Source organism: Ostrea edulis, chromosome 8, assembly GCF_947568905.1.
Source record: "Ostrea edulis chromosome 8, xbOstEdul1.1, whole genome shotgun sequence".
Lineage (NCBI taxonomy): Eukaryota > Metazoa > Mollusca > Bivalvia > Ostreida > Ostreidae > Ostrea > Ostrea edulis.
This window is the reverse complement of record NC_079171.1, coordinates 6,234,071-6,244,056: the sequence shown is the minus strand read 5'-3', so window position 1 is coordinate 6,244,056 and position 9,986 is coordinate 6,234,071. Positions and strand designations below refer to the sequence as shown.

At 35.7% G+C, this 9,986-nt stretch overlaps 1 non-coding gene across 1 annotated transcript; it reads right to left on the bottom strand.

The window, feature by feature from the left end:
• Positions 1-302: 302 nt before the first annotated feature.
• On the bottom strand, positions 303-376 carry Trnaa-cgc (transfer RNA alanine (anticodon CGC)). The gene has a single exon. It is a non-coding gene; the product is annotated as a tRNA-Ala (tRNA).
• Positions 377-9,986: the final 9,610 nt, after the last annotated feature.

Sequence of the window (9,986 nt, the reverse complement as noted above, 5' to 3'; positions counted from 1 at the left end):
GTAACATATATTCCTTAGTAAAAAGTGCCTTGCAAGAAATGTATATTAATCCCTATCTTAGCTACACAAAATTTTTTTGTTTTGTATTGTGTTTTCAAAAATGAAAGTGAATTAGTGTTCCCCAAACAATGAAATAGTTTTGTAACCATTGCAGATATAGAAGAACACTGAAGACCCCCAGTGCCATATTGTGACACCGGTCATCCGGTGTTAAGGTCATCTCCAAGGACCCGTGACATTCACACTTGATGCCGAGCATTTTGGCGATGAAACTGTCACTACCTGTTTTAACGACTTCAGTCTGTCGCGGCCGGGATTCGAACCCCCGGGCCTTCCGCTTGCGAGGCGAACGCTCTAACCGCTCGGCCACCGCGGTGGTGTAAATTTACAAATAGTGTGCTTAAAATTTTATATTTCTGAATAACCATCGTAAACTTTCTGACATAAATTGTTGTCTTTGAAAAATATAAAATGTTACACTCGCGCTAAATACGTCACTGATGTACGTACGTACCTAGGTGGATATTGTCGTCTGCTGTTACATGCCGTTTCCCATTTAATCAAATGAATGTGAATGGTAAAAAATAATGCTTGAATCTTCAAGGAATATATTATTTATTAAAAGAATCGTCCATCGTTATATAAACTATTTAAATGTAGTTTGCCTGGTATGTAACATGAATTCTCACGAATCGTCGGTTGGTGCTATTTATATACCGTTCTGTTTACACTATAGTCATAACAACAAAAATGGCATCCGGTCTGTAAGATAGGCTTAAATTTATCCGGATTTTTATTATTATTATGATGATTTTAATAAATGTCAATGTGTTTAAATAAATAACTATATGAGCATATATTATTTGAAAATATATTTACTACTCAAATGATTCTCGTTTCCTCTTCAACCGCCACGATCAACGCAAATTGCGTCACGATGGCGAATTTGTTAGCATCTTTCAACTGATATTTTAACCCCTCTTCCATCGTCGCCCGGGATGAAACTAAGAGGAATTGTAAGTTATTTAGTAAATTTTTAATCCATATAAAAATTATTCCGGGCGACGAGGGAAGAGGTGTTCAATTTCACAAGTTTATCAATACAAAAACCATGAAAACACCACAAATAGCCTGAAAGCCCTTACTTTATTTGATTATGTACTACGCATGCGCGTAGATGAGTTGATTTCCATATGCTTTTAAGAGTTACTATAAGTTACTCTTTTAGGAATTTGACAGGAAAATATCTGCAACGCAAAATAATTTTCCTCCATAAACGCCGGGCAGAATTTGGCTAAAACCGTACCTTGTCCTTACATAGAATGTATAGATTTGTAACGACTGGTTTTCTGCAAGGAATGTTTAAGAATTATATAGCTTGGCTTACATTGCATTCGTGATAGAAAGAAAAAAAAACATACACAGAGTATACCCAAATTACATTGTAATAAAGGTATTCAATCTTTCAATAAAATGAATAATTTCAAGGAAATATGTTTATGACTGTCTAAATACATTAATAAATGAAAATACCCAGTGTAGATAATTTAAATGTAATGCTGCTTACCTCACATTATAGTTTAGAATGTTATTAGCTATGAACATCTTTAATTGCAAATTAAAATTAAGTTTTAAGCCTTTATTAGAGGGGGTGTTGCACTAGCCCTTTTTTCTTACATAGACCACACCCTTATTGGCGGATTTGAAGCCCATCCCCCATCTTGTCGCCTCAAATTTACAAGGTATTACTGACAAATATAGATGATAAGGTAGAAAACATTAAAAATCAGAAATAATGCGAGTAAAAGTCCAGCTTTTGGTACCCAAAATGGCTGAGTATTTTGGCTAATACTTTACTTTCGCACACACCCCCCCCCCCCTTCTGATATCATGGACCCGTCACTGTTCGGGATATTAAACTAGTCGGGTTCGGTTTTGATCGGATTCGGGATTTGAAAAATTAAGTTAGTAGAAATACGTTGCTTATTCGTTGCGCATGGTCATTGTGTGTGTGCTACTTCAGCAATAATAGAGTTTAGAAAGCCAGAAGGATTCCGTTCCATTCATTCGAGAACATCCACTGTTTCTTTTATTTTAATAGAGGAAATACATAACATACAATACTAGTGGCCTCTTCCTATCTTTATTGATTGGAGGATTTTGGTAGAAAAATGCTGTTAGACTTGATAGAATAGTTGAAGGGGCAATGTCACAATTTAAAAAAAATCGAGCTTGGCAAAGTACACTTCTTGTATATTAAAATCCCAGTCCTGTTTGCGAAATAAGTTGAAGGCAAAGTAATCACTCTTTCGAGGCAGAAACCATATCTTATGAAATCATATATCATTTTTGAAGTCGTACATGCATAGAACATGCTAGTAGAAATGTCATCGCTTCCCCTTACGTGGACAGTGTGTTTACCATGCAATATCACAGGAAGAATAGAGACATGTTTTCATCATGGAAAAGAAGCTAGCTTTAGTCGAGCCTAATATACGGGCATTATCTGCTGTTCTATTAAGAAGTTATTTTTAATCGAGGCGATCGCACAAACACCTACCTATTGTATTGAGAATATGTATATATTAAAGGTTATAATAACAGGTGGTTTTCTTTACGTGTAATCTAGTAGGTTAGTGTAATACATTTGTCAGGTGACATCTAAATATTCATTGCATAGATTTTAACTGACCACTGTTACTGGGTAGAATTTGAAAGCCATTTGAACGTTCTTTTGACTGCAGATAACCTATGCTCTACCCGCCCGTCTTCACTTTAGTTGAGAAATTTGATTTATCATTTTAAACAATTATGTTACAATACTGTGTAGAGATTTGTTTATGTTTAGTAATGATTTGAACTAAAGTAAACTGGACTTTATGAGCTTATTTTATGAATTGTTTATGTTCGTTTGGGTAGAACGAATAAGATATAAGAAGTCATAATCTGAAGAATTGATTCTACGTGTGTGTCAGATTGTATAATGTTTAAATATCTTTAGAAAGATAAAACTATTTGAAGTGATCTTAAGCTGTAACGAAACTTTGATTTAAGATCAAATTGAGTACATGTAAATAAATTGCTCCTATTCAGATGCAATAAAACTTTCATTTTAAGGAGATTTACATTTTATCTGTAGGCGAAGTAACATATATTTAAACTTCTTTAGCTACCTGATTTGATCAGCTGCTTTAGGTACTATCCTTGTGAATGTCTCAATGTTTACTTAATACCCCGATGAGACGGTTATACAGGGCGTTTTTCTTGTAAGATGTCTGTTTTGTGAGTGATTAGCAAACATGGTAAAAATGCATTGGTAAGTTAATAGAGTATCATCAAGCTGTAACGTACAGTTTTGTAGCAGATAAATAAATGAAAGTCAGCAACATTCTACCTGTTCTTTTACATTTTCAGATCTATTTAGGGTAGCTTATTCGATATATGGGCTAGCCTATAAATCTGTGGATCAAAGGCCTAAATTTCACATAAATTGTTTTTGTAATAAAACAATAAGATGTACTTTTATAATAGTTAATGCAAAATATTTCACATCAGTTCAATATCTTATGAATGTAATACTTCCCATACATTATGGATTTCTTGGGATATGATACCTCTTTAAACTTCCCTCAAAAAGAATTCCTTATGTTGAGAAAGGTCGTAGCTGTAAAACTAATAGTTAAATCGATGCACTCCCTTTTAATACCCTCATCAATACTGAATGAGTTGGACAACGTGAAAGGCGAATATAACGATCAGTTCTCTCAAAACAATGAAGAATATTAAAATCGCCCCGTATTTACATCTTCAATACCCATGCTAACTGACCGAGTTCACCTCTGTGTAATTTCTTTTTCAAAATTTAAGACAATCTAAACCCTTGCCATGTGAACATCTTTAATACACACAAACACTCTGCGAAAAGAAGGTCCTCGCTTCAAAACTGTGAGAGGAGTTAGTCGGAAAATTGATGTACCCTTCATATTCAAGGTGAAGATAACGAACAGTGATCAATCTCATAACTCTTATAAGCAATACAAAATAAATAGTTGGGCAAGCACGGCCCCCTGGACACACCACAGGTGGGATCAGGTGCCTACCAGGAGTAAGCATCCCCTATAACATCAATGCTCAACTAAATGGTAAAAACGTCTACAAGAGAAATCAAATGGATCAAAAATACATCATGATCAAGAGTGACCCACTTCTTTAATCGTAGTTGTGATGTATGTCCAGTTTTTTGCTATACAACTGCCCACACTCTACTTACAAGGTTTTATTCCTAACTTTCAAGCTTACGTTCTTATCATTAAAAATGTTAATAATAATGGGGCATGAAACCCAATCTAATTTATATACATTACGTTATATATGTAATAGTCATTGTGAAAACGCCTGTATGGATTGACATAAAATATACTGATGTTATTATCAAAATGTTATCGACGCTCGCATTTTAATTGCGATAAAAATATCCATACCCTCGATCATAAACATACCTTACATGCCGATGGATTTCCGATGCACCTATATTGTAATAGATATTGAGAAATCAACTACTTATTTGCAGTGTAAATAATATGATATATTGTTATCATGTTTTCCCTTTCCTGGAAAGGAGACATCTTGTTTCAAGTGTCCTAACATTTTTCGAGCATAATGTTACTTTCTATTAATTTAGGTAAATATGCGTTATAAGTCAATATGTAGGTACGGATATTACTTTTATACGTTTTTCATATCCATCGATGTTTGAGCATACCACTGAGAATTATTTTTTCATGGTATAGATGGCTATGTACATACGTTCTGCATTATTATTCAAATCATACTGCTAGATAATGTATGTCGTGTATTTTCATTTCACTTCCCATATCTTGGGATTTTTAGAGAATATAACATATTTTGAGAACACATACAATTCTTGATTAGCTGCTTTGTAACGTTTATAACCAACCCATTGTTTAGGAGATATGAACTCAGACGGACGGAGAGACATGAATTCGACTATATGCTTCCCAGAACTTTTTGTTCTTTTTTTTTGTAATTCTCCTTTGTCATGCCGCGGATATTAAGGTATCACACTGGTACATGTAGTTGTTCAATCAAAATCAAAATGAACTTAGTGTATTTTAGTTTTATATATTTAAAAAAAAATTCTTGCATGTGCGATTTTGTCATTTCCTTTTATTCTTTTCTCTGACTTTGTGCATCCCGATTAGAAAATTCTGTGTAATTGTAGTTTACTAAAGAACTGTTTGACGTTTGTAACTAAAGCTATTTCTTGGGGATGTACACAGGCTGTTTACACACATGTGAAAAACACGTTGATTTGGTTACGTTTGTGAATAGAATTTTTGTCGATAAAATTCCGTGCATGGTGTTGGGACAGGTAAAATAGAGCATTTCTGATTGCGGTATTTGGCATCAATTTAGGACACTGATTTTTGATGATTTTTTTCCTATATAGGATACCTTTTGTGGACTAATTTGACTGTGTTACTAGTTATTCATACATAATCTTTTGTAAACTAGTTTGACTATGTTACTAGTACTTGAATATTACTTTGTTTATTTTATCTTCCAATATGCATAACAATTTTCAATGTGTATATTATAGATAAACATGATTTAGAATTCAGCCTTACAGTATTACTGAGTACTTACATAGATATGGAGTACTGTAAAAGACAGTGACCTCAAACGTCCGGTCTTTATTACAGATCTTCACATCTTCTGTTTACAATCATTAATGTCACAACAGGTTTAAATCTCCACCGTCCTAGAAAATAAACACCGATAAAGTGTTATCACGCCAAACTGAATTGTCAAGACTATTCTGTACTAAAATACGTAAATGTAAAGGGAAGGAAAAAATGTATTGCTCACCCGGGAATTGAACATCACACCTCTGTATTACTAGTCAGATGTTCTAACCACTGAACTATACAGACCGACATTCGTGGTTTGATTGGACCGAAAATCAAACCCAAGATCCATGGATTGCAAAGTCAGGTGTTCTAACCAGCGATCTGGGCTGATATTCATGGGTTGACTGAACTGAGAATCGAACCTGACATCTTTGTATTACTAAGCAGGTGTTCTAACCAGCGATCCAGGCTGATACTCGTGGTTTGACTGGACCAGGAATGAAACCCGATACCATTTATGGACCACATTTTTTTGCAGTTACTGTCCTTATACAGGAAACAGGGGTATTGCTTATCGATATGGTCTCAAGGTTCAGATAAAATAGTATTATTAAACAGTGTATAGAATAGTTTACGGTACAAAAAACTTTATTATGTTGAGTTTAAATAGGTTACATCATATCTCTGATGATAAAGAGTTTAAATAGGTTGCATCATATCTTTCATTTGATGGAGAATGTACATTTTGTCAAATTTAAGGGATGTTTAGTGTTTAATTCTGTCAAAGTTATAATACCAAAAATTGCACGAGTAATCCGTTAAAACTTAGAGACTGTGAATAATATGTTAGAAATTAACGCATGGAAATGATAACACAAATGAAGCACAATCAGTCATGACAATATCAATTTAATCAGGTATGGAACACCGTTTTCAAAAACGGGGTAAGGGGCAGCCGGGGAAGTTATCTTCATAATTATATGAAAATTCAAGCAAAAGGGAAACTAACTAAAATGACAAAACCCTAAGCTCTAAATCCTAAATTGTTGGGAATGAAGGGGCGGCACAGGAGGTGGATACTTCACTTAAATCCAGAAATTCCTTCATAATTGTATAAAAAGTGAAACAAAAAGGAAAATAAATAAAATGACAAAGCCCTAAGCTCCAAATCCCCAATTGTTGGGGGAAAGGAGAGGAAGGGAGCGGCATAAGATGTCGATACTTCAATTCAATTCACCAATTCCTTAAATGTTACAACTTCAATATAATTCAATACTACTATTTCAACAGGAGACTCATAGCCCATATCGCTCATCTGAGTCACCTTGGCCGATATTTAAAGATTTCCCCTATATATATGTATGTAAAATTTTGATCTCCTATTGTGAACTCATCCAACCACCTGGGGACAATGTTTTTAACAAACTTGAATCTACACTATATCATGTAAATTTATACTTTCCTAGCCCAGTGGTTATTGAGACGGACGATTTTTAAACATTTTACCTATGTATTTGTATGTAAAACTTTGATACCCTATTGTGGCCCTATCCTATCACCGGGTGCCCTCATTTTAACAAACTTGAATCTGCACTATGTGAGAAAACTTTCATGTAAATGTAAACTTTTTTCTGACCTAGTGGTTCTTGGGAGGAATATTTTCTAACGATTTCCTCTACATATTTTAATGGAAAACTTTGATCCCCTATTGTTGCCCTATTCTACCACGGGGACCTTAATTTTCAGAAACTTGAATCTGCACTATCGCACGAGGCTTTCTTGTAAATCCATGCTTTCATGGCCCCGTCGTTTTTGAGAAGAATTTCAAATATTTTACCTATATATTCAAACATAAAAAAAATATTCGCTATTGTAGCTCGAAATTACCCCTGGAGGTCAGGACTTTAAGAAATTGCAATATGGACTATGTCCGAAAGCTTTCGCGTAACTTTCAGCTCTTCTAGCCCAGTGATTCTTGAGAAGAACATTTTCAAATAGTACAACCCAATGTTTGTATTTTTGTGATTATTTCTCCTTTAAAAGGGACATGCCCTTTCATTTAATTAAACTTCAATTATCTTTACCCAAGACTGATTTGTGCCACGTTTGGTCGAAATTGACCACGTGGTTCTGGAGAAGATGATTTTTAAATGTTGTTAATGTATTTTCACTTTTCACAACTATTATCTCCCTTCGGAGAAAAACGAGGTTCTTCCTTTGAATGAACTTGAGTTCCCTTTACTCGTAGATGCTTTGTGACAAGTTTGGATGAAATTGGCTTAGTGTTCCTGGAGAAGATTTTTAAAAGTCTATATTGTATTTTCATTATTTTTGCTAGTATCTCCCCTTGGAGAAAGACATGGTCCTTCATTTGAACAAACTCGAATTCTCTTCACCAAAGGATGCTTTGCGCCAAGTTTGATTGAAATTTGCCAAGTGGTTTTGGAGAAGACTTTTAGTGTTGTCCATGTATTTTCACTATTTTGCTTGCATATCCCTTGCAAAGGATAGCAGCCCTTCATCTGAGCAAACGTGAAACCCCTTCACCCGTAAATGTTTCGTGTCAAGATTAGTTGAAATTAACCCAATGGTTCTGTAGAAGAATACTTTTAAAGTTGTCAATGTATTTCCACTACCTCACAATTATCTTTCCTTGACCGTTGATTATAATGATTATGAATCCCCTTCATTCAAGGATACTTTGTGTCAAGAGCAAATATGAAAAGTTTATGATGATGGCAACGACCATATTTCGATCAGAAAAGCTCGGCTCAGGTTAGCTACAAAGGGGTCAACCTACATTAAAATAAAACTTTTCTCATAAAAGTCACCAACTTTTGTACGTTTTGATAACAGAAAAAAGTACTTGTGAAAGGAAAGGTCAGCCCCCCCCCCCCCCCCCACTCCCCTTGATGTCAATGAAGCAATTAATAGGGGTTATTAACTCCTCATTATGTACCAGTGTACCAAGTTTGGCTCTGTCAAGCAAAGGGTTCTCAAGACAGTGAGTGGACAGTATATTCCTAGGTCCATTTTCACTCTTAACCTTTAACTGTGTGACCTTAGAATCAATAGAAGTCATCTATGTCTTAGGATGTACCAGTGTATTAAGTTTGATGTCTGTCAAAGCAAAGTGTTGTTGTTATTGTTGTTGTTGTCAAGCCGCCCCAGCAATTCAGTTGAACCTACAGTGGTCATATCTTCAGGATTAATATTACAGATCTGTCTCATCATGGCCTCGTCATTGTGCTGTAGGCGCCCAGTGCCTAGGTCTCACTGACATGAAGGATAGTGCTCCGTACGCTGGTGTTATTTACTCGACCGCGGGTCTTGTATGACAGGTGGCGTAATGTCAGGCTTGATAGCTGCTCCTTGAACTTCTTCCAAGTGGTCTTCACGCGCGTAGTGGTCGCATGGTCACAGCCACCAGTTGCGGAAAACACGTCCACGAGGTAGCAGAAAGAACCTACACCCTCCAACTTGGATATCACTCTGCGGCCTGTCGTCAAGAGGGCGAGCCATTCCCATGCATCTTGAGCATCTACAGACAGACGCATGAGTCCACTGCATTTCTTGTCCACCCAATGCTTGTAGCCATTGCAGAAAATACTATTGCTGCCTACACCTGTACGGCAGATATCACATGGAAAGCTGCCCAAGTCCTGACGTAGGTCATTATCTGTACTGCATATCATGGTCGTTGTCCTCAATATATTGAGCAGATAGTATATTCTTATCTCCGGAGTGGACTGACCCTTGACCTTATGCTTATAACTAACCAGCATGCGAAATATCAATTGATCAAGTGGATGGTTCTCAAGATATTGAGCGGACTTGTGGTCTATCGACAAGTGCAAAGTGATTCCTTTTCCATATATCTTACATCAAAGATGAAACATGCTCTTTTCAACTTACCGTTTAAAATGAAAGTAGAATTGCCCGCCTAGAAGTCAAACTCTCATATATCTCACAGTCACAGTTTCGAATCCCATAACAGGCACTGGAGCAAAGTAGAATGGTCACCTTCCTATATTAGTACAGATATCAATAACATTGGAACCATTTAAATTCTATAAAATACTCTTTTAACATATTTACCTTTTAACCACAACCCCTTCCTTCTTCTTTGAAAGGGAGCATAAGTAATGGTTTACAGACTCTCGAATATCGTTATATATGGATTTCATACAATGAAATTATCGTACCTCCATCGTACCTCCATCTTCTGCACTTAAAGAAAAAATGTACAACGAAAGGTGAAGGTGAAGATAACGAACAGTGATCAATCTCATAACTCCTACAAACAATGCAAAATAGATAGTTGGGCAAACACGG